Source organism: Pseudophryne corroboree, chromosome 2, assembly GCF_028390025.1.
Source record: "Pseudophryne corroboree isolate aPseCor3 chromosome 2, aPseCor3.hap2, whole genome shotgun sequence".
Taxonomy (NCBI): Eukaryota; Metazoa; Chordata; class Amphibia; order Anura; family Myobatrachidae; genus Pseudophryne; species Pseudophryne corroboree.
The window spans coordinates 572,375,435-572,396,946 of NC_086445.1; the positions used below are offsets into that span (position 1 = coordinate 572,375,435).

The 21,512-nt window shown below is 48.3% G+C and overlaps 1 long non-coding RNA gene across 2 annotated transcripts in view; it reads left to right on the plus strand.

Moving 5' to 3' along the window:
• LOC135036201 (uncharacterized) overlaps window positions 1-21,512 on the plus strand; it is a 226,984-nt gene that overhangs the window by 75,824 nt on the left and 129,648 nt on the right. For both annotated transcript variants that reach the window (XR_010231019.1, XR_010231013.1), the window contains exon 3: window positions 11,422-11,617. This is a non-coding gene — a long non-coding RNA (uncharacterized LOC135036201). The remainder of the gene's footprint in view (window positions 1-11,421; window positions 11,618-21,512) is intronic.

Here is a 21,512-nt window from a genome sequence, read left to right on the forward strand (position 1 = left end):
CCCTGGCGGTTGACGTATCAGTCTCTCCCCTGTCTAATAAAGGTGGTGCTGCCTGCCTCGGGCTCCTTTACCATTAAGGACCCGGGGACCGAAAAATAGAGACGACACTAAAGTCTATCTACACAGCAGCACGTATATCTCAAAAGCTGGTCATAGCAGGTTGCTGGATGACCCATGCCATTCATATGTAGGCTACTCAAATTCAGGAGGGCCTCTCCAGGGATATGCCCCTGGTTACTACGGTAACTCTCCTAAGGCACATCCAGTACACTGCTCGCGTCCTGTGTGACTCAGGGAGATGGGCAATATTAATGCTAGGACCTCTGCCATGGCAGTGTCGGTGCGCAGCGCCTTGTGGTTGCATCAATGGATAGCGGACACAAAGTCCAAGTGCAGTGTGGAATCTCTCCCCTTTACTGGGGAATGGCTCTTCTTTGGGGTTAAGTTGGATACGTGGATTTCTAAAGTTACTGCGGGGAAATCCACAGTTCTCCCCACTGGGGCCCCGCATGCTAGGCGTTCCTATCTGGGGCCATCTGTTCAGTCCTTTCGGTCTAACAGATTTTGATCTAGGGCCAGAGGTGCCTCCAATGCGGCTAGAGGCACCAGAGGTAAGACAAGAAAACCTACAAGCACCGGTTCTCAGGAACAGAGCACCAGTTCTGCTTCCAATAAGTCCTCAGCATTACGGTGCCCACCCACCGCGATGGGATCTTGAGGTGGGAGCTCAGCTGCATCACTTCAGCTGTATCTGGGAGAGTTCCTGCCAGGATACCTGGGTCAAGGACCTCATTTCCCAGGGCTACAAGCTGGAGTTCGACGGTGCTCCACCCCAATGATTTTTCAAATCAAGCTTACCAGCTTTGGAGTATCCACAAATTACGTTGCAACAGGCCACCTCAGGCCAGGATTTCCCTCCTGTAGAGGCTGCAGTCTTGCAATCTCCTGGAAGGCCGAAGTATACGCAAATTATGTTGCAACAGGCCATCCAAAAGTTGGTCCAGTCCCACGTCATTGTTGCAGTACCAATACAACAACGAGGAATGGCTTATTACTCCAACCTGTTTGTGGTACCAAAACCGGATGGTTCGGTAAGGCCCATTTTGAATCTAAAGTCCTTGGACCCTTACCTAAAGGTTTTCGGGTCCAAAATGGAGTCCTTACGAGCAGTGATTACTTGCCTGGAAGAACAGGAATTCATGGTCTCCTTGGATATCAATGACGCCTATCTCCATATTCCGATTTGGCCACCTCATCAGGCTTACCTGAGGTTTGCCCTACTGAACGATCACTACCAGTTCCAGGCACTACCCTTTGGCCTGTGCACAGCTCCGAGGGTGTTCACGAAGGTGAGGGCAGAGATGATGTTCCAACTCCGGGTCCAGGGGGTCAATGTTGTCCCTTACCTGGACGATCTCCTGATAAAAACAAGATCCAGGGAGCTTTTATTGCTCCATATTGACCGCACTATCCAACTTTTATCACACCATGGGTGGTTTCTCAATTTACAGAAGTCCTACCTGGAGCCAAATCAGTGGCTCCTGTTCCTGGAGATCTTACTGGATACTGTGGCCCAGAAAGTGTTTCTCCCACTTCAGGAGATGGTCCGCATGGTTCTCCGACCTGCTCGAATATCCATCTTTGCATAAGATTGTTGGGATAGATGGTAGCCTCATATGAAGCGATCCAATATGGGAGGTTCCATGCCAGAACATTTCAATTGGATCTCTTGAGCAAGTGGTCCGGGTCACATCTTCAGATGCACCGGATAATACGGCTGTCACCTCAGGCCAGGATTTCCCTCCTGTAGAGGCTGCAGTCTTGCAATCTCCTGGAAGGCTGAAGTTTTGGGGGTTTAGGATTGGATCCTCACGACAGATGCGAATCTGAGAGGATGAGGAGCTGTCACCCAGGGGGCTCAGTTCCAGGGCAGGTGGTCAGCCCACGAAGCCCTCCTTCCGATCAACATTCTGGAACTTCGGGCGATCTACAATGCACTGCTTCAGGCCTCTCCTCTACTCAGGGATCATGTGATCTAGGTACAGTCGGACAACGCCACAGCAGTGGCGTACATCAATCGGCAGGGGGGGACAAAAAGCAGGGCCTGCATGCGAGAGGTGTCAAAGATACTCCTCTAGGCAGAAAGAAATGCAAGGGCAATGTCAGCAATCTTCATTCCGGGAGTAGACAACTGGGAAGCGGACTTCCTGAGTCATCACGATCTCCACCCGAGGGATTGGGGGCTCCCCCATCAGGTGTTTCAATAGATCATCAATCGGTGGGGCTACCCGCAAAAAGACATGATGGCTACTCGACTCAACAAGAAGCTTCGTTGGTACTGCTCCCGAACCAGGGACCCTCAGGCGAGGGTAGTGGATACACTGACGTCGCCTTGGCCTTACCGGCTGGTCTACCTGTTTCCTCCGATCCCATTACTCCCAAGGGTGCTCAAGCAAATCAGAAATCAAGGAATACAGGCAATTCTGATTGCCCTGGATTGGCCTCGGAGGGTGTGGTACGCGGATCTTCTGGACATGTCCTTCGAAGACTCTTGGCCTCTACCACTAAGAAGAGATCTTCTTCAACAAGGACCGTTCGTCTACCCGGTCTTACGACGACTTCGTTTGACGGCATGGAGGTTGAGCGGAAAAACATCATAGCTCACAAGGGCCTTTCCAAGAAGGTTATTGCTACCATGGATCAGGCTAGGAAACATGTGACGTCAAAACACTATCATCATATCTGGAGAAGATATGTCTCTTGGTGCGAAGACCGCACGTACCCACCTATGGAGTTCAACTTGGGACATTTCCTACAGGCTGGCGTGGACAAGGGCTTACGTCTGTCTTTCTCGTTCGGGCACTGTGTTACCTATAACTGCCAGTGGGAGGGGGCATAGAGGGGAGGAGCCAGCACACCCAGTTGAAGAAATTTAAAGTTCACTGGGTCCTTTGGACCCCGTCTATTCCCCATCGTACTAAGTTTCTCCAATATCCCTTATGGACTACGAAAAAAGGATTTACCGGTAGGTAATTAAAATTAGAGATGAGCGGGCTCGGTTCTCAGAGAACCGAACCCTACCGGACTTTGCCTTCTAAATCTGGATCCGAGCCCGGCTCGGGTTTTCCCACCTGACTCAGAAACCCGAACGAGGCAAAACGTCATAATCCCGCTGTCGGATTCTCGCAGGATTTGGATTCCATATAAGGAGCCGCGCTTTGCGGCCATTTTCACTCCAGTCTCGGAGAGTGTATTGAGAGGACATGTCCTCAGTGTTCAGTGTCTGCGTGGGGGCAGGAAAGTGGGGTGGCGAGTCTTGTGCTGTGTTGTGCTGTCCAGTCCAGTGTAGTCAGTGTATTGTGCTGCATCAGTCCAGCCAGTCACAGTGTTGGTGTTCTCTGCTGCCATATATCCAGTGTAGCTGTATAAAGTTGTGCTGTGTTGTGCAGACCAGTCCAGTGTAGTCAGTGTATTGTGCTGCATCAGTCCAGCCAGTCACAGTGTTGGTGTTCTCTGCAGCCATATATCCAGTGGTGGGATTCAAACAAATTAACAAGAGGTTCTATGTCCTAATGACCATTTTAGGTATAGCAGAGTGGGACTAGCAGAGGGCGGAAAAGTGGGACTAGCAGAGCGTAGAAAAGTGGGACTAGCAGAGTGGGACTAGCAGAGGGCGGAAAAGTGCATAGACTCTATATACACACACACACACAAATATATATATATATATATATATATAATATCTATAGCTACACACACACACACACACACACACACACACACACACACACACACACACACACACATATATATAAGTATATATATACATACGTACATATACAATTTATATATATGTATATATATATATATATATGTGTGTATATATATATATATATATATATATATATATACGACCCAGAGCAATTTAAATTAAATTTTAGCAGCACAAAAAAAAAAAAAAACAGTACAGCTAGCCTTACTTACAGGAGTGGGAGAGCTGGCTCCCCTATCTCCTCCAAGCCGTACACAGCCGCACACAGCCGCACAACCTCCGCTGGAATCACATAGGTTCTTCTTCTGCCCTGTAGCCTGCGCGCCCAGCCAATGTCTGAGCCGCAGGCTGCTCCTGTGTATCGGTAAGAGATCCAATCTGTGGCGGGGGCCGCAAACAGTTCTGCAGAACCATACCTGACATTAGGTATCGGTTACGCAGAACCGGTGCGAACCGGCTGAATCCCACCACTGCATATATCCAGTGTAGCTGTAGAAAGTGGTGCTGTGTTTTGCAGACCAGTGGTAGTGTCCTGTCTCATCAGTCATTCCAGTGACGATATATGCTGCTGCTATATGTCCACTGCTGCAGTATAATAATTATAACAACAACCACGTTTTGTTGTGCTGCATCAGATCAGTGGTAGTGTCCTGTCTCATCAGTCTTTCCAGTGACGATATACGCTGCTGCAATATGTCCACTGCTGCAGTATAATAATTATAACAACAACCACGTTTTGTTGTGCTGCATCAGACTAGTGGTAGTGCCCTGTCTCATCAGTCATTCCAGTGCCGCATATTGTCTCATATAACTCCCAAAAAATAATGGAGAACAAAAATGTTGAGGATAAAATAGGGAGAGATCAAGAAGAACCACTTCCTCCTAGTGCTGAAGCTACTGCCACTAGCCATGACATAGACTATGAAATGCCATCAACGTCGTCTGCCAAGGCCGATGCCCAATGTGATAGCAGAGGGCATGTAAAATCCAAAAAGCCAAAGTTCAGTAAAAAGAACCAAAAAATGAAATTTAAATGTTCTGAGGAGAAACGTAAACTTGCCAGTATGCCATTTACGACACGGAGTGGCAAGGAACGGCTGAGGCCCTGGCCTATGTTCATGACTAGTGGTTCAGCTTCACGTGACGATGGAAGCCCTCATAACTGAGGCCTTGACATTTACAGTATGTTGGTGTTAGACGTGCGTCCGGTATCCGCCATTAGTGCAGTGGGATTTAGACAACTGATGAAGTTATTGTGTCCCTGGTAACAAATCCCATCTAGATTCCACTTCACTAGGCAGGCGATAGCGAGATTTTGCTATTTAATTCCAGTGATTTGGATGTATAATTACAGTGATTTTGCCAATTAATTTCAGTGATTTATAATTATTAATTACAATGATCTTGCCAATTAATTCCAGTGATTTATAATTATTAATTACAGTGATCTTGCCATTTAATTCCAGTGATTTGGATGTATAATAATTACAGTGATTTTGCGAATTCATTTCATTGATTTATAATTATTAATTACAGTGATCTTGCCAATTAATTCCAGTGATTTGGATGTATAATTCCAGTTGGAATTGTTTGTGTCGCTTGGCTTAGTCATACAGCTACCTCATTGCACCTCTTTGACATCTTTGCATGAGGTGCTGTATGGGCCCTAGTTTTTGAAAAGTGCCATCCTGTGTGACACTGCCGTATGAGTCCAGGGATACTGCTGTATTAGTCCTGGGGTACTGCCGTATAAGTCCACCAATTGCAGATTTTTTTTAAAGTGACTGGAGCGCGCTGGAGATGCTGTCAGTGGACCGAACAATTGCGGCCCACTCTCGACATTCAGCCACTGCGTGACACTACTAGATGGGCCAGGTGGTTGTGTCGCTTAGCTTAGGCCTACAGCAACCTCGGTGCACCTTTTTTCTTCTTTGCATCATGTGCTGTTACGGGCCTTTTTTCTTATATCTGCCCTCCTGTCTGCCACTGCAGTGCCACGCCTAAATAGGCCAATTGTTTGTGTCGCTTGGCTTAGTCACACAACTAACTCATTGCAATTTTCTTCTTTGCATGATGTGCTGTTTGGGGCCCTTTTTTTAATATCTGCCCTCCTGTCTGACACTGCAGTGCCACTCCTAGATGGGTCAGGTGTTTGTGTTGTCCACTTGTGTCGCTTAGCTTAGTCATACAGCAACCTCGGTGCAACCTTTTGGCCTAAAAACAATATTGTGAGGTGTGAGGTGTTCAGAATAAACTGGAAATGAGTGGATATGATTGTTATTGAGGTTAATAATACTGTAAGAGCAAAATTACCCCCAAATTCTGTGATTTTAGCTGTTTTTATGTTTTTTTCAAAAATCATCCATATCCAAAACTAAAACCAAAACACGAAAGGGTGGTTTTGGCAAAACCAAGCCAAAACCAAAACACGAAAGTGAAATTAGAACCAAAACCAAAACACAAAACACGAAAAGTGCCCGCCGCACATCTCTAAAATCCTATTTACATCTTCCTCGCAAAGGACTGTTGGACAGTCAATTGCTTAGTTGAAGTAGTACAAGTGGACTTCTGACTTCCCTTCTGGGATGACGATCGACTCCCAGCAGCAACAACAGCATTGGCAGTAGAAGGAAGTGGTTCTTGATCTTTCCGTATTTTAACCTCCAAATTTTTGTTCTCCATTATTTTTCTGGAGTAATATAACAATATGACGCACAGGAGAGCGTACACCACACAGGGCAAATTATGTAAAAATGATTTGGATGAAACATTAATAACACCTTTATTTGGAGGAAATAATATACAGCACAGGAAAGGACTGGACTTATATGACAGCACCACTGGACTGGACTTATACGGCAGTACCCATGGACTTATACGGCAGTACCTCTGGACTTATACGGCAGCACCACTGGACTTATACGGCAGCACCACTGGACTTATGCGGCAATACCCCTGGACTTATACGACAGCACCACTGGACAGGCATTATACGGTAGTAACCCTGGACTTATACAGCAGTACCCCTGGACGTATACGGCAGCACCACTGGAATGGTCTAATGCGGCAGTGCCACTGGACTTATACGGCAGCACCACTGGAATGGACTTATACGGCAGTACCCCTGGCCTTATACAACAGTACCACTGGACTAAACTTCTACAGCAGTACCCTTGGACTTATTTGGCAGTACCCCTGGACTTATACGGCAGCACCACTGGACTTATATGACAGCACCACTGGACTGGACTTATACAGCAGTACCCCTGGACTAATACGGCAGCACCACTGGACTTATATGGCAGTACCACTGGACTGGACTTCTACGGCAGTAGCCCTGGACTTACTCGACAGTACCGCTTGACTTATATGGCAGCACCACTGGACTTGACTTATACGGCAGTACCCCTGGACTTATATGGTGGCACCACTGGACTGGACTTATACGGCAGTACCCCAGGTCTTATACGGCAGCACCACTGGACTTATATGGCAGTACCACTGGATTGGACTTATACGGCGGTACCCCATGACTTATACGGCAGCACCACTGGACTGGACTTATATGGCAGTACCCCTGGACTTATACGGCAGTACCCCATGACGTATACGGCAGCACCACTGGACAGGACTTATACAGCAGTACCCCTGGACTTATACAGCATCACCACTGGACTGGATTTATACGGCAGTACCCCTGGACTTATACTGCAGCACCACTAGACTGGACTTATACAGCAGTACCCCCGGACTTACACGGCAGCACCACTGGACTTATACGGCAGTACCACTGGACTGAACTTCTACGGCAGTACACCTGGATTTATATGGCAGTACCCCTGGACATATACGGTAGCATCACTGGACTGGACTTATACGGCAGTACCCCTGGACTTATGCGGCAGCACTACTGGACTGGACTTATACGGCAGTACCCCTGGACTTATACGGCAGAACCACTGGACATATACGGCAGTACCACTGGACTGGACTTATACGACAGTACCCCATGACTTATATGGCAGCACCCTTGGACATATACGGCAGTACCACTTGACTGGATTTATACGGCAGTACCCCATGACTTATACAGTAGAACTCCTGGACGTATACGGCAGCACCACTGGACTGGACTTATACGGCAGTACCCCTGGACTTATACAGCAGAACTCCTGGACTTATACGGCAGCTCCACTAGACTGGACTTATATGGCAGTACCCCTGGACTTATACTGCAGAACCACTGGACTTATACGGCAGTACCACTGGACTGGACTTATACGACAGTATCCCCTGGACTTATACGGCAGCACCCCATGACTTATACGGCAGTACCACTGGACTGGACTTATACGGCAGTACCCCTGGACATGAACGGCAGTACCCCTGGATGTGTATGGCAGCACCACTGGACGGGACTTATACAGCAGTACCCCTGGACTTATACGGCAGCACCACTGGACTGGACTTATACTGCAGTACCACTGGACTTATACTGCAGCACCACTGGACTGGACTTATACAGCAGTACCCCTGGACTTATACGGCAGCACCACTGGACTTTTATGGCAGTACCACTGGACTGAACCTCTTCAGCAGTACCCCTGGACTTATACGGCAGTACCACTGGACATATACGGCAGCATCACTGGACTGGACTAATACGGCAGTACCCCTGGACTTGTACGGCAGCACCACTGGGCTGGACTTATAAAGCAGTACCCCTGGACTTATACGGCAGCACCACAGAACTGGACTTATATGGCAGTACCACAGGACTTATACGGCAGTACCCCATGACGTATACAGCAGCACCACTAGACTGGACTTATACAGCAGTACCCCATAACTTACACAACAGCACCACTGTACTTATACGGCAGTAGCACTGGACTGAACTTCTACGGCAGTACCCCTGGACTTATATGGCAGTACCCCATGACTTATGCTGTAGCACTACTGGACTGGACTTTTTTGGCAGTATCCCTGGACTTATACAGCAGAACAACTGGACTTATATGGCAGTACCACTGGACTGGACTTATATGACAGTACCCCTGGACTTATATGGCAGCACCCTTGGACTTATACGGCAGTATCACTGGACTGGACTTATGCAGCAGTACCCCTGGACTTATACTGCAGTACCCCTGGACATATACGGCAGCACCACTGGACTGGACTTATACGGCAGTACCCCTGGACTTATATGGCAGGACCACTGGACTTTTATGGCAGTACCACTGGACTGAACCTCTTCAGCAGTACCCCTGGACTTATACGGCAGTACCACTGGACATATATGGCAGCATCACTGGACTGGACTTATACGGCAGTACCCCTGGACTTGTATGGCAGCATCACTGGGCTGGACTTATAAAGCAGTACCCCTGGACTTATATGGCAGCACCACAGAACTGGACTTATATGGCAGTACCACAGGACTTATACGGCAGTACCCCATGACGTATACAGCAGCACCACTAGATGGGACTCATACGGCAGTACCCCTGGACTTATACGGCAGAACCCCTGAACTTATACGGAAGCTCGACTGGACTTATACAGCAGTACCCCTGGACTTATATGGCAGAACCCCTGGACTTATACGGCAGCTTGACTGGACTTATACGGCAGTACCCCTGGACTTATACAGCAGAACCACTGGACTTATATGGCAGTACCACTGGACTGGACTTATACGACAGTACCCCATGTCTTATATGGCAGCACCCCTGGACTTCCCTCATCACAGCGGCAGTGGCCAGCCTATGTGGAAGGAGAGGGACAGCTGCAGCGGCGGCGCCACCAATTACATTGCGCTGCTGTGGCTCCCTCCTCCTCCTTCTCTCCTGCCCGGGATCTGCCTGACTGCCTGCACCGAGGAGCCTGACTGCTGAGCCAGCGGAGAGACAGTAAGTATCATCTATTCTATCTATCTATCTATCTATCTATCTATCTATCTATCTATCTATCTATCTATTCTGTCTGCCGTAATGTGTAAAAAGAGGGACTGGCTGCTGTAATGTGTAAAGAGGGGACTGGCTGCCGTAATGTGTAAAAAGGGGGACTGGCTGCCGTAATGTGTAAAAAGGGGGACTGGCTGCCGTAATGTGTAAAAAGGGGGACTGTCTGCCGTAATGTGAAAAAAGGGGACTCTGTCGGCCGTAATGTGTAAAAAAGGGGTTTCTGTCTGCCGTAATATGTAAAAAGGGGACGCTCTCTGCCGTAATATGTAAAAAGGGGACAACTGTCTGCCATAATGTGTAAAAAGGGGATGCTGTCTGCCGTAATGTGTAAAAATGGGATACTGTCTGCCGTAATGTGTAAAAAGGGGATGCTGTCTGCCGATATGTGTAAAAAGGGGACGCTGTCTGCCGTAATATGTAAAAAGGGGACAACTGTCTGCCGTAATGTGTAAAAAGGGTACGCTGTCTGCCGTAATGTGTAAAAAGGCGGACTGTCTGCCTTAATGTGTAAAAAAGGGGACTCTGTCTGCCATAATGTGTAAAAGGTGGACTCTGTCTGCCTTAATGTGTAAATAGGGGACTCTGTCTGCCGTAATATGTAAAAAGGGGACGCTGTCTGCCATAATATGTAAAAAGGGGACAACTTCTGTGCGAGATCTTTCACTTTCTCATCTAGTGTGTATGAGGCTTTGATCCAGCCCTGATTGTTGATCTGTTATTCATGCTGACAATTTCACTGTCAACTTTTTGTCCCATTTGGCATTTTGGTGTTGACCTAAAAACTACTGAGACATACCTCCCAACTTCCATGCAAAAGGATGCAGGACGCACATCACTGTGGGGGCATGGTCAGCACTCTGTGAGCTGCTGGCCATACCCCTGTCCTGTGTCTCTGTGAATAGACGCTGTGCACATGCGCATAACGTCTATTCACTGCTGCTTTACAGCAGAGCAGCGAGTGACAGGAAGCCTTCCAACTGCCCCCCCCCCCCCCCACCGCAGGACACTGTGTCCTGCAGGTGGGACAGTGAGGCAGTACCAAAAAACGGGACTGTCCCGCAAAAATCGGACAGTTGGGAAGAGTTAGGTATGGGGTGCCGGCGGCCGGGATCCCGACGGTCAGCATACCGATGCCGGGATCCCGACCGCTAGAATGCCGGCAGGGGGGCGAGTGCAACTAAGCTCGCTGCACTCGCCACAGGTTCTATTCCCAGTCTATGGGTGTCACCAACGAGTGGGAAGAACCCGTTAGCCAAGATTCCGGCTGGAGGCATTGACTTACCTTATCAGACCATTCAGGCAGTACATAATTTCTTATAGCTGCGCATATCGACAATAAGAAAATATCATTTCTGGGTCTAAAACGTGACAATTAATACATACTGTATGTCCTTTAGTCATTACATCATCTGCCATCTGACTTGATGCCTGGCACAGCTGGATCAGCCTGGCTTGCTGTAGACACACCCCTGCATTAGTTTTCAGAAACATTCATTTCACTGTTATTGCAACTGACTATTTGCTCACTTATTATTTTATGTAATCCTCTACTGTACACTGTACGCAAGCATTTGGCAGGAGAACGGTTAACCCAGAGACTGAGGTTAGAAACATTATACAACAGCACAGTAGCTCATTACGTCATAAATCGAAGCTATTTTCTGCCTGTTTGGTTTGTAGGGAGGTGTTACGTGGAGGATCCCTGTTGCCAAGGAAGAGTCACCGTTACTAAGGGACAGGAAGAATCTTTAAAAGGCGAAAAAGGGAGAAGTGGAAAAAAGAAGATAGGATGAAAAGAAAAGAAAGCTAGATGGAGTGAGCAAGTTACAGAAAAAAGAATTATGAGAAGAAACAAGAGGTCACATACAGGAGTATGGTAGTGAAATAGGTTTATTCTTTCAAAGGAGAGTAACATTAGCTGTAGTACAACTTAAAGGTGTATTCAATAGCTGTTGGAAGCTGCCGTCTTGTCGGATAGACAGCAGCTTCCAACAGATTTTGGTCGTAAGGGATTTCGAACTATTCAAAATGTGCAGTTTTTTTCCGACAAGTCGGGAATTCCCGACTTATCGGAAAACACGTGGATTGGCAGAATAGCCGCCGAGCCGCGTGCTTCTGTCGGAAATGGGGCCAAATCCAACAGGTTTTGACCCCCTTTCCGACAAACTCAATCCGACTTGAAAACAAGTCGTATTGAGGTGAGGAGACGGGGAGAGGTGCGGCGGGCTATGGGGAGCGGGGATGAGAGGTACCTTGACGACTGTATCCCGGCCAGGCACCTCTTTCTCTGCAGCGCCTCCCCCCGCCACCACAGACATGTCCCTCCGCCACTCTCTGCTTCCGCTGCCGGCCGCCGCTCTCTGTTCCCCCCGCCAACCGCCGCTCTCTGCTCCCCCCGCCAGACAATGCTCTCTGCTCCCCCCGCCAGCCGCCAATCTCAGCTCCCCCGCCACAGCTGTCAGCGCACCCGGCAGCCGCTGACAGCAGCAGCAGGACAGGACACCGGGAACGGCCAAATCCGACAGTCGGATTTGGCTCGAATCCGACAGTCTGATTTGGCCGTTCATTGAATAGCCCTTGTCAGATCCATTCCGACAAATGCATGTCGGAAATTCGGAATGGATCCAACACTTATTGAATACACCCCTTAATATTATTTGATGGATGAGAAAAGTTTTCTTTATTTGCCTTAATGTTTTTGCCTTTTACATGGCAGGGTAAGAATGGTGGGAAGATAACACTATTCTTAGTCCTATCCTACCTACTGTCAGTGAGACAGTGGCATAAAGTAGTAGGAGCCTGGGGCATTGTTAGTGCATTCATTCAGTTGCAGAGTGACACTATGACAGGAACCAGTAGATATCCACAGTCCCTTCTATTGTATAGTGATAGAGAAACATACAACAAATTCATACTGGTATCACCAGCCTTTCCTTTCTTCAAGATGTGAATCAGGGGAATGCTGCCAAAAAGGGACTTTCTGGCAGTTTGCAGTCAGGGGTGCAAACAAAACACTGGCACATGCCAATTACATACATTTTAATTATTTAGGAACAGAATCTAAAATGATCCATATAAAGAATTAAAGATACACTGCCCCTTAATCTGGCTCTTTCCCGGGATCAACCCTGCAAACTTGCTGGGTTGGTCTCCCAAGTCACTGGACCCAGATTAACCCTTTTCCACTGAGCCGCGACACGGGTTATCACGGCAATAGCCTGGGTTTTAGCAACAGTGGAAAAAGGGTATATTAGGCTGACCACACTAGCCCTTTAAACTGGGACACTCATGAATTACACAGGTGCTGTGGCTGGCTGGCTGACTTCAAGCCTGTATGTCACCTGATTTTAATCAGCCACAGAACCTGTGTAATTCATTAGCTTCCCAGTTTAAAGGGCTAGTATGGTCAGCCTAGGTATATGATGGCTAACCTGGCAATGGTGAGGATCCAACGTTTTCCACAAGTTTTTTTTCCTGGTGTAGGCAGACAGGCATGTTTGATTGGCTCCTACACATAGGAGATGCAGAATGTGCACCTTCAGTTAAAACTGTGTATTTAAATCACACACAGGGGGTCATTCCGAGTTGATCGCACGCTAGCTATTTTTGCAGCGCTGCGATCAGATAGTCGCCGCCTATGGGGGAGTGTATTTTCGCTTTGCAAGTGTGCGAACGCTTGTGCAACCGAGTGGTACAAAAAAGTTTTGTGCAGTTTCTGAGTAGGTCTGAACTTACTCAGCTGTTACGATCACTTCAGCCTGTCCAGTCCCGGAATTGACGTCAGACACCAGCCCTGCAAACACCTGGACACGCCTGCGTTTTTCCAACCACTCCCAGAAAACGGTCAGTTGACACCCATAAACGCCTTCTTCCCGTCAATCTTCTTGCGATCGGCTGTGCGAATAGATTCTTCGTTAAATCCATCGTCCAGCACCGATCCACTTTGTACCCGTACGATGCGCCGGCACATTACGGTGCATACTCATGCGCAATTTTGATGAGTTTTGACCTGATTGCAGCGCTGCAAAAAATAGCTAGCGTGCGATCAGGTCAGAATGACTCCCATTGCCAGCATGCTATACACAGGACTTAATCTCCCAACCTCATATACATAGGTTTACCATACCATCCCTTTAAACTGGAACACTCATGAATTACACAGTTTCTATGGCTGAATAAAACCAGGTGAAATGCTATCTTGAATTAAGCCAGCCACAGAACCTATGTAATTCAAGAGTGTCCCAGTTTAAAGGGATAGACCCATATTTATCAAGCCTTGCAGAGTGATAAATTGCACGGTGATACAGTACAAACCAACCAGCTCCTAACTGCCATGTTACAGGCTGTGCTTGAAAAATGACATTTAGGAGCTGATTGGTTGGTACTTTATCACCGTGCAATGTATCACTCTCCAAAGCTTAGTATGGTAAGCCTCTATATCAGGGCTGGCCAAACCGGTCCTCGAGATCTACCAACAGTTCATGTTTTCCAAGCATCCTGGAGAGCTGCATAATTGTCAGTTAGGAATGAATTCAGCACATCTTAATTAGTAATTACTACACCTGTGCACCAGCTAGATGGTCTGGAAAATGTGAACTGTTGGTAGATCTCGAGGACTGGTTTGGCCAGCTCTGCTCTATACTGTACCACAGTCAAACACTTCACACATGAGCTATTTGCTTCTGCATCTGAATCTTTGTAGTTCAAACTATATGAAGCTGGTTGTAATCAGTGGCGGCGGCTGCCCCTGGGCTGCAGCACCGTCCAAAGTGTGCATGGCCAGGGGGGAGGTGGCCAGGATATCAGCCGCCGTATGGAACACACGTGTCACGATCCGGGTATCTGGACGCCATTACCTGCCTTTCAGATGTCTCCTGAGGCTCGCTCAGCGTTCCAAGGCCGGATCTCATTTGTGTCCACATACTGCACATCCCTCCTGTCACGCTGAGATGCTGTCACAGCGGCGCCATGTTTGAATCCTGCATGGCGTCTCCCGTTCTCCGCGGCCTCCGCCGCCGCTCCTGTGTTATAGGTGCAGGTTGTCAGTGTGGTGTTCCATGCCTGCCGCGGCCTCCGTTGTCATCCACGAGTATCAGCATACATTTCTCAGTCTGGCGTCTCCTGTCCTCTGCGGCCGGCGCCGCCATTGCAGTTATGTTTCCACATGGTTTCCTAAACCAGTTTTCCCTCCAAGTTCTAACATGGGCGCAGCCATGTTGGATTCAATCACATGCTTCAGTTCCTCCGATCCACTGCCTCTGGAAATCTGCATAATTGCCCAGCCAATGCCTGCATTGCTGCAGGTATAAGTATCCTGTGCCTGGGCCAGGAAATGGTCAGTGCTTTGTTTGTCATACCTTGCTCCAGTCTCTCTCCTGTGGTTGTGTTTCCAGGTTCCAGCTCCTGTCTCCAGCATCCACCAAAGAGACCCGCACCTGCCTACCATCCTGCGGTGCAGCCTGACTCTGCAGTCCTCCGTGGCTGATCCAGTTTCCAGCTTCCAGCTATTTCATCTGCTTCCAGCAGTATCCACTACCACCGGTAATCATCCTTCAACTCCTCTGTTTCCACGCTCCCTAGCATCTTATTATATTCACTCCGTGTTTCATCACCTGGCTGGTTCCACCCAGCATTCATTCAGTGACTTTATCATCTGGCTGATTCCATTCCGCATCCACTCCGTGTCTTACCACCTGGCTGGTTCTATCCAGCAATTACAACAGCTGATTCAAGTTACCAGCTTCATCTGTTCCATCTACTGGCATGTTCCTTGGATATCTTCACTACTACAGCCAGGCCTGGTAAGGTTATTCCATCTAAGGACTTTAACAACTGTTCTTAACCTACCAGTGTCCTGTGTAACCATTTCATGGTCAGAGTGCTCCAGGAATCATATTATTTATCATTGCCATTTTTATTATTTGCTGTCTGTTGTTACACGGAGTTTGTCAATAAACTTTTAATTTACTTTTACCTGGTTGTCATGGTCACACCTTCGGGTTTCCTTTTAACACTTACATGTCCAGGGGTCTGAATAAACCTCCCCGGTTTAAGTTCCTCTCAGCCCCTACAACTGAGGCTTCCTCCTGTCAGCTAAAACCCTCAGTTGTGACAGAAGGCACTGACCATATGAATCCAGCCGGAGACCAGGATCAAGCGGCCAGGCTGATGCAAGAACTGGCAGCCCGACTTGAACATCAGGAGGCTGCACAAGGCCACATCATCCGCTGTCTCCAGGATCTCTCTACGCGGCTGGACGGGATTCAAACGACCCTCCGTGGACCTGGCACGTCCGGTGCGTCCACAACAGTGACACCAGCTGTAACCCCACCCACCTTACCCATTTCCATTCCACGTCTTCATCTCCCAACGCCAGCAAAATTTGACGGATCTCCAAGGTTCTGCAGGGGATTTCTTAACCAATGCGAAATCCACTTTGAGCTTCAGCCTGGCAATTTCCCCAGTGACCGTACTAAAATTGCCTATATCATTTCCCTTCTCAGCGGCTCAGCCCTTGACTGGGCATCACCTTTATGGGAGAAGTCTGATCCCCTGCTGTCCTCCTATACGGACTTTGTGGCAACATTCAGGCGCATCTTCGACGAGCCAGGCCGGGTAACCTCTGCTTCATCTGAGATTCTCCGTTTACGCCAGGGAACACGTACTGTGGGACAGTATCTCATACGGTTCAAAATCCTGGCATCTGAACTGGCATGGAACGACAAGGCCCTGTATGCTGCATTCTGGCATGGCTTATCAGAACGCATCAAGGATGAGTTAGCTACCAGAGACTTGCCCTCTAAGTTGGATAAGCTAATTTCTCTTTGCACGAAGGTTGATCTACGTTTCACAGAGAGAGCAACCGAGCGAGGAAGATCGTCTGCTCCAAAATCTTCTGCTCCTCCTCTTCGTCAACCGTCTCCATCCAAGGATGAGCCCATGCAAATTGGCCGTTCCCGTCTATCTCCCGCTGAGCGCCGAAGACGTTTCTCTGAGTCTCTCTGTCTCTATTGTGCAGCTCCGTCTCACATTATCAATGCCTGTCCCAAACGTCCGGGAAACTCCAAATCCTAGCTCGCCAAGGAGAGGGCCGGCTAGGAGTAATGATCTCCTCTCCATCTCCTCATGATTGTAATCTCCCAGTCTCGCTCCAAATTGCTCAACGTTACAGGAACGTCATTGCCCTCCTTGATTCCGGAGCAGCTGGGAATTTCATAACCGAAGCTTATGTTAAACGGTGGTCCCTACCCACCGAGAGACTTCCTTCGTCCATCTCCTTAACTGCAGTAGATGGCAGCAAGATTTTTGACGCAGTTATTTCTCTAAGGACTCTACCAGTTCGTCTGAGAGTGGGAGTTCTTCATGCAGAATTTATTTCCTTCCAAGTGATTCCAAGAGCCACACATCCAGTGGTTTTGGGCCTTCCATGGCTCCGTCTCCACAATCCGTCGATTGACTGGACGACTACGCAAATACTAGCATGGGGTCCCTCCTGTGCAAAGACTTGTTTGTTCAAAGTGCTTCCTGTTTGTTCTTCTTTCCCCAGGTCGTCTGATGTTCCACCTCCTCCATATCAAGACTACACGGACGTGTTCAGTAAAGCCTCTGCTGATATCCTTCCTCCTCATAGAAAATGGGACTGCCCAATTGATCTCATTCCAGGGAAGGTTCCACCTCGAGGCCGAACTTACCCGTTGTCTCTGCCTGAGACGCACTCCATGGAGGAGTACATCAAAGAGAACCTGGTGAAAGGTTTTATCCGACCTTCTTCTTCTCCAGCTGGCGCAGGCTTCTTCTTCGTTAAGAAGAAAGACGGTGGTCTGCGACCGTGCATCGATTACAGAGGTCTGAACGACATTACCGTCAAGAACCGGTATCCTTTACCTTTGATTACAGAGCTCTTTGATAGAGTCAGCGGAGCAACCATCTTTACAAAGTTGGATTTGAGGGGTGCCTACAATCTCATCCGGATCATTGAGGGTGACGAGTGGAAGACCGCCTTTAACACTCGTGATGGACATTATGAGTACCTCGTCATGCCCTTCGGATTGAGCAATGCTCCAGCTGTCTTCCAGCATTTCATGAATGAGATCTTCAGAGACATCTTATACCGCCATGTCGTGGTTTATTTAGATGATATCCTCATCTTTGCCAATAATCTAGAGGAACATCGTTTCTGGATAAAGGAGGTTCTGTCCCGTCTCCGTGTCAATCATCTCTATTGCAAATTGGAGAAATGTGTCTTTGAAGTTAAATCCATTCCGTTTCTAGGTAACATTGTGTCCGGTTCCGGACTAGAGATGGATCCTGAGAAACTACAAGCAATCCAGAATTGGCAGATACCCTTAACCCTCAAAGGGGTCCAGAGGTTCTTAGGGTTCGCCAATTATTACAGAAAGTTCATACGAGACTTTTCCACCACACCATTGTGGCGCCTATCACTGCATTAACCAAGAAGGGTGCTAACCCGTCCATGTGGTCTGAAGAAGCTACGCAAGCTTTTCATCTTCTAAAACAACGTTTCATCTCTGCACCAGTTCTGAAACAGCCCGACACCGACTCTCCTTTCATCTTAGAGGTGGATGCCTCCTCCGTTGGAGTAGGAGCAGTGTTATCTCAGAGGGCTAAAGATGGCCATCTACATCCTTGCAGTTTCTTCTCCCGGAAGTTCTCCCCAGCAGAGCGCAACTATGCCATTGGCGACCAGGAGTTGCTAGCCATCAAGCTCGCTCTAGAGGAGTGGAGATATCTGTTGGAAGGAGCTTCTCATTCAATCACGATACTTACCGACCACAAGAATCTTTTATACCTGAAAGGCGCACAATGTCTTAACCCTCGTCAGGCCAGATGGGCACTTTTCTTTTCCAGGTTCGACTTTAAGCTCCAGTTCTGTCCGGGCTCTCAGAATCGGAAGGCTGATGCCCTTTCCCGCTCTTGGGAGCAAGAAAACGAGTCAGAGTCTTCAGACAAGCATCCTATTATTAATCCGTTGGCATTCTCCACGGTAGGGATGGACTCTACGTCCCCACCAGGGAAAAGTTTTGTGAAGCCGGTGTTGAGGAAGAAGCTCATGCATTGGGCCCATGCTTCCCGTTTTGCTGGACATACAGGCATTCAGAAAACCCTCGAGTTTATCTCTAGGTCCTACTGGTGGCCAACTCTGAAGAAGGACGTCAAGGAGTTTATTGCCTCTTGCCCAAAGTGTGCCCAACACAAAGTCCCCCGCCAGTCGCCTGCGGGCAACTGGTTCCATTATCTGTTCCCAGTCGACCGTGGACCCATTTGTCGATGGACTTTGTCACAGATCTGCCTATATGCAACAAGTTTAATACCATCTGGATGGTAGTTGACCGGTTCACCAAGATGGCACATTTCATACCCCTTACCGCTCTTCCGTCCGCTTCCAAGTTGGCTCAAGTGTTTATCCAAGAGATCTTCCGACTTCACGGTCTCCCTGAAGAGATCATCTCCGATCGTGGAGTACAATTTGTAGCCAAATTTTGGCGAAGTTTGTGTCAAGCCCTCCAAGTCAAGTTAAAGTTTTCTACAGCTTACCATCCTCAGACCAATGGTCAAACCGAGAGGGTGAATCAGGACTTGGAGGCCTTCCTCCGCATTTACGTGTCTTCCTCCCAAGATGACTGGGTTCAACTCCTTCCTTGGGCCGAGTTCAGCCACAACAATCAATACCATTCCTCATCCTCCTCAACACCATTCTTCATCAACTATGGATTTCACCCTAAGGTTCCAGAATTCCAACCGCTTCCAGCAACTTCTGTTCCAGCAGTGGATGTCACCTTGCGTCAGTTTTCAAACAACTGGAAGAATGTCCGCGCAGCCCTGCTTAAAGCCTCATTTAGGTACAAGAAGTTTGCTGATAGGAAGCGTAGAGCGGTTCCTGCTCTTAAGGTGGGTGATCGAGTATGGTTGTCCACAAAGAATTTGAGGTTGAGAGTTCCCAGCATGAAATTTGCTCCTCGTTACATCGGTCCTTTTAAAATTGAACAAGTCATCAATCCTGTTGCTTACAGACTCCAGTTACCTCCCTTTTTGAAAATACCCAGGACATTCCATGTTTCCCTGTTGAAACCGCTGATCCTGAATCGGTTTCATTCTGCACTTCCTCCAACTCCTAAAGTTCAGACTCAACGGGGAATCGAGTATGAGGTGGCCAAGATTCTGGACTCACGTTTCCGTTACGGTCAGTTGCAGTATCTTATTGACTGGAAGGGCTATGGTCCTGAAAAACGCTCTTGGACCAATGCGTCTGATGTCCATGCTCCTGCCTTGGTCCGGAATTTCCACTCGAAGTTTCCTCTAAAGCCTAAGAAGTGTCCTGGGGCCACTCCTAAAGGGGGGGGGGGGTGCTGTCACGATCCGGGTGTCTGGACGCCATTACCTGCCTTTCAGATGTCTCCTGAGGCTCGCTCAGCGTTCCAAGGCCGGATCTCATTTGTGTCCACATACTGCACATCCCTCCTGTCACGCTGAGATGCTGTCACAGCGGCGCCATGTTTGAATCCTGCATGGCGTCTCCCGTTCTCCGCGGCCTCCGCCGCCGCTCCTGTGTTATAGGTGCAGGTTGTCAGTGTGGTGTTCCATGCCTGCCGCGGCCTCCGTTGTCATCCACGAGTCTCAGCATACATTTGTCAGTCTGGCGTCTCCTGTCCTCTGCGGCCGGCGCCGCCATTGCAGTTATGTTTCCACATGGTTTCCTAAACCAGTTTTCCCTCCAAGTTCTAACATGGGCGCAGCCATGTTGGATTCAATCACATGCTTCAGTTCCTCCGATCCACTGCCTCTGGAAATCTGCATAATTGCCCAGCCAATACCTGCATTGCTGCAGGTATAAGTATCCTGTGCCTGGGCCATGAAATGGTCAGTGCTTTGTTTGTCATACCTTGTTCCAGTCTCTCTCCTGTGGTTGTGTTTCCAGGTTCCAGCTCCTGTCTCCAGCATCCACTAAAGAGACCCGCACCTGCCTACCATCCTGCGGTGCAGCCTGACTCTGCAGTCCTCCGTGGCTGATCCAGTTTCCAGCTTCCAGCTATTTCATCTGCTTCCAGCAGTATCCACTACCACCGGTAATCATCCTTCAACTCCTCTGTTTCCACGCTCCCTAGCATCTTATTATATTCACTCCGTGTTTCATCACCTGGCTGGTTCCACCCAGCATTCATTCAGTGACTTTATCATCTGGCTGATTCCATTCTGCATCCACTCCGTGTCTTACCACCTGGCTGGTTCTATCCAGCAATTACAACAGCTGATTCAAGTTACCAGCTTCATCTGTTCCATCTACTGGCATGTTCCTTGGATATCTTCACTACTACAGCCAGGCCTGGTAAGGTTATTCCATCTAAGGACTTTAACAACTGTTCTTAACCTACCAGTGTCCTGTGTAACCATTTCATGGTCAGAGTGCTCCAGGAATCATATTATTTATCATTGCCATTTTTATTATTTGCTGTCTGTTGTTACACGGAGTTTGTCAATAAACTTTTAATTTACTTTTACCTGGTTGTCATGGTCACACCTTCGGGTTTCCTTTTAACACTTACATGTCCAGGGGTCTGATTAAACCTCCCCGGTTTAAGTTCCTCTCAGCCCCTACAACTGAGGCTTCCTCCTGTCAGCTAAAACCCTCAGTTGTGACAACACGGCTCAGCCCGTTAATCATCATTTAGCCTGCCCCTAGACTCCTGTGAAACCAGCCAAGGAGAGTCTGGGGGCGGGCTAAATGAGGATTGACAGGCTGAGCAGTGTGTCAA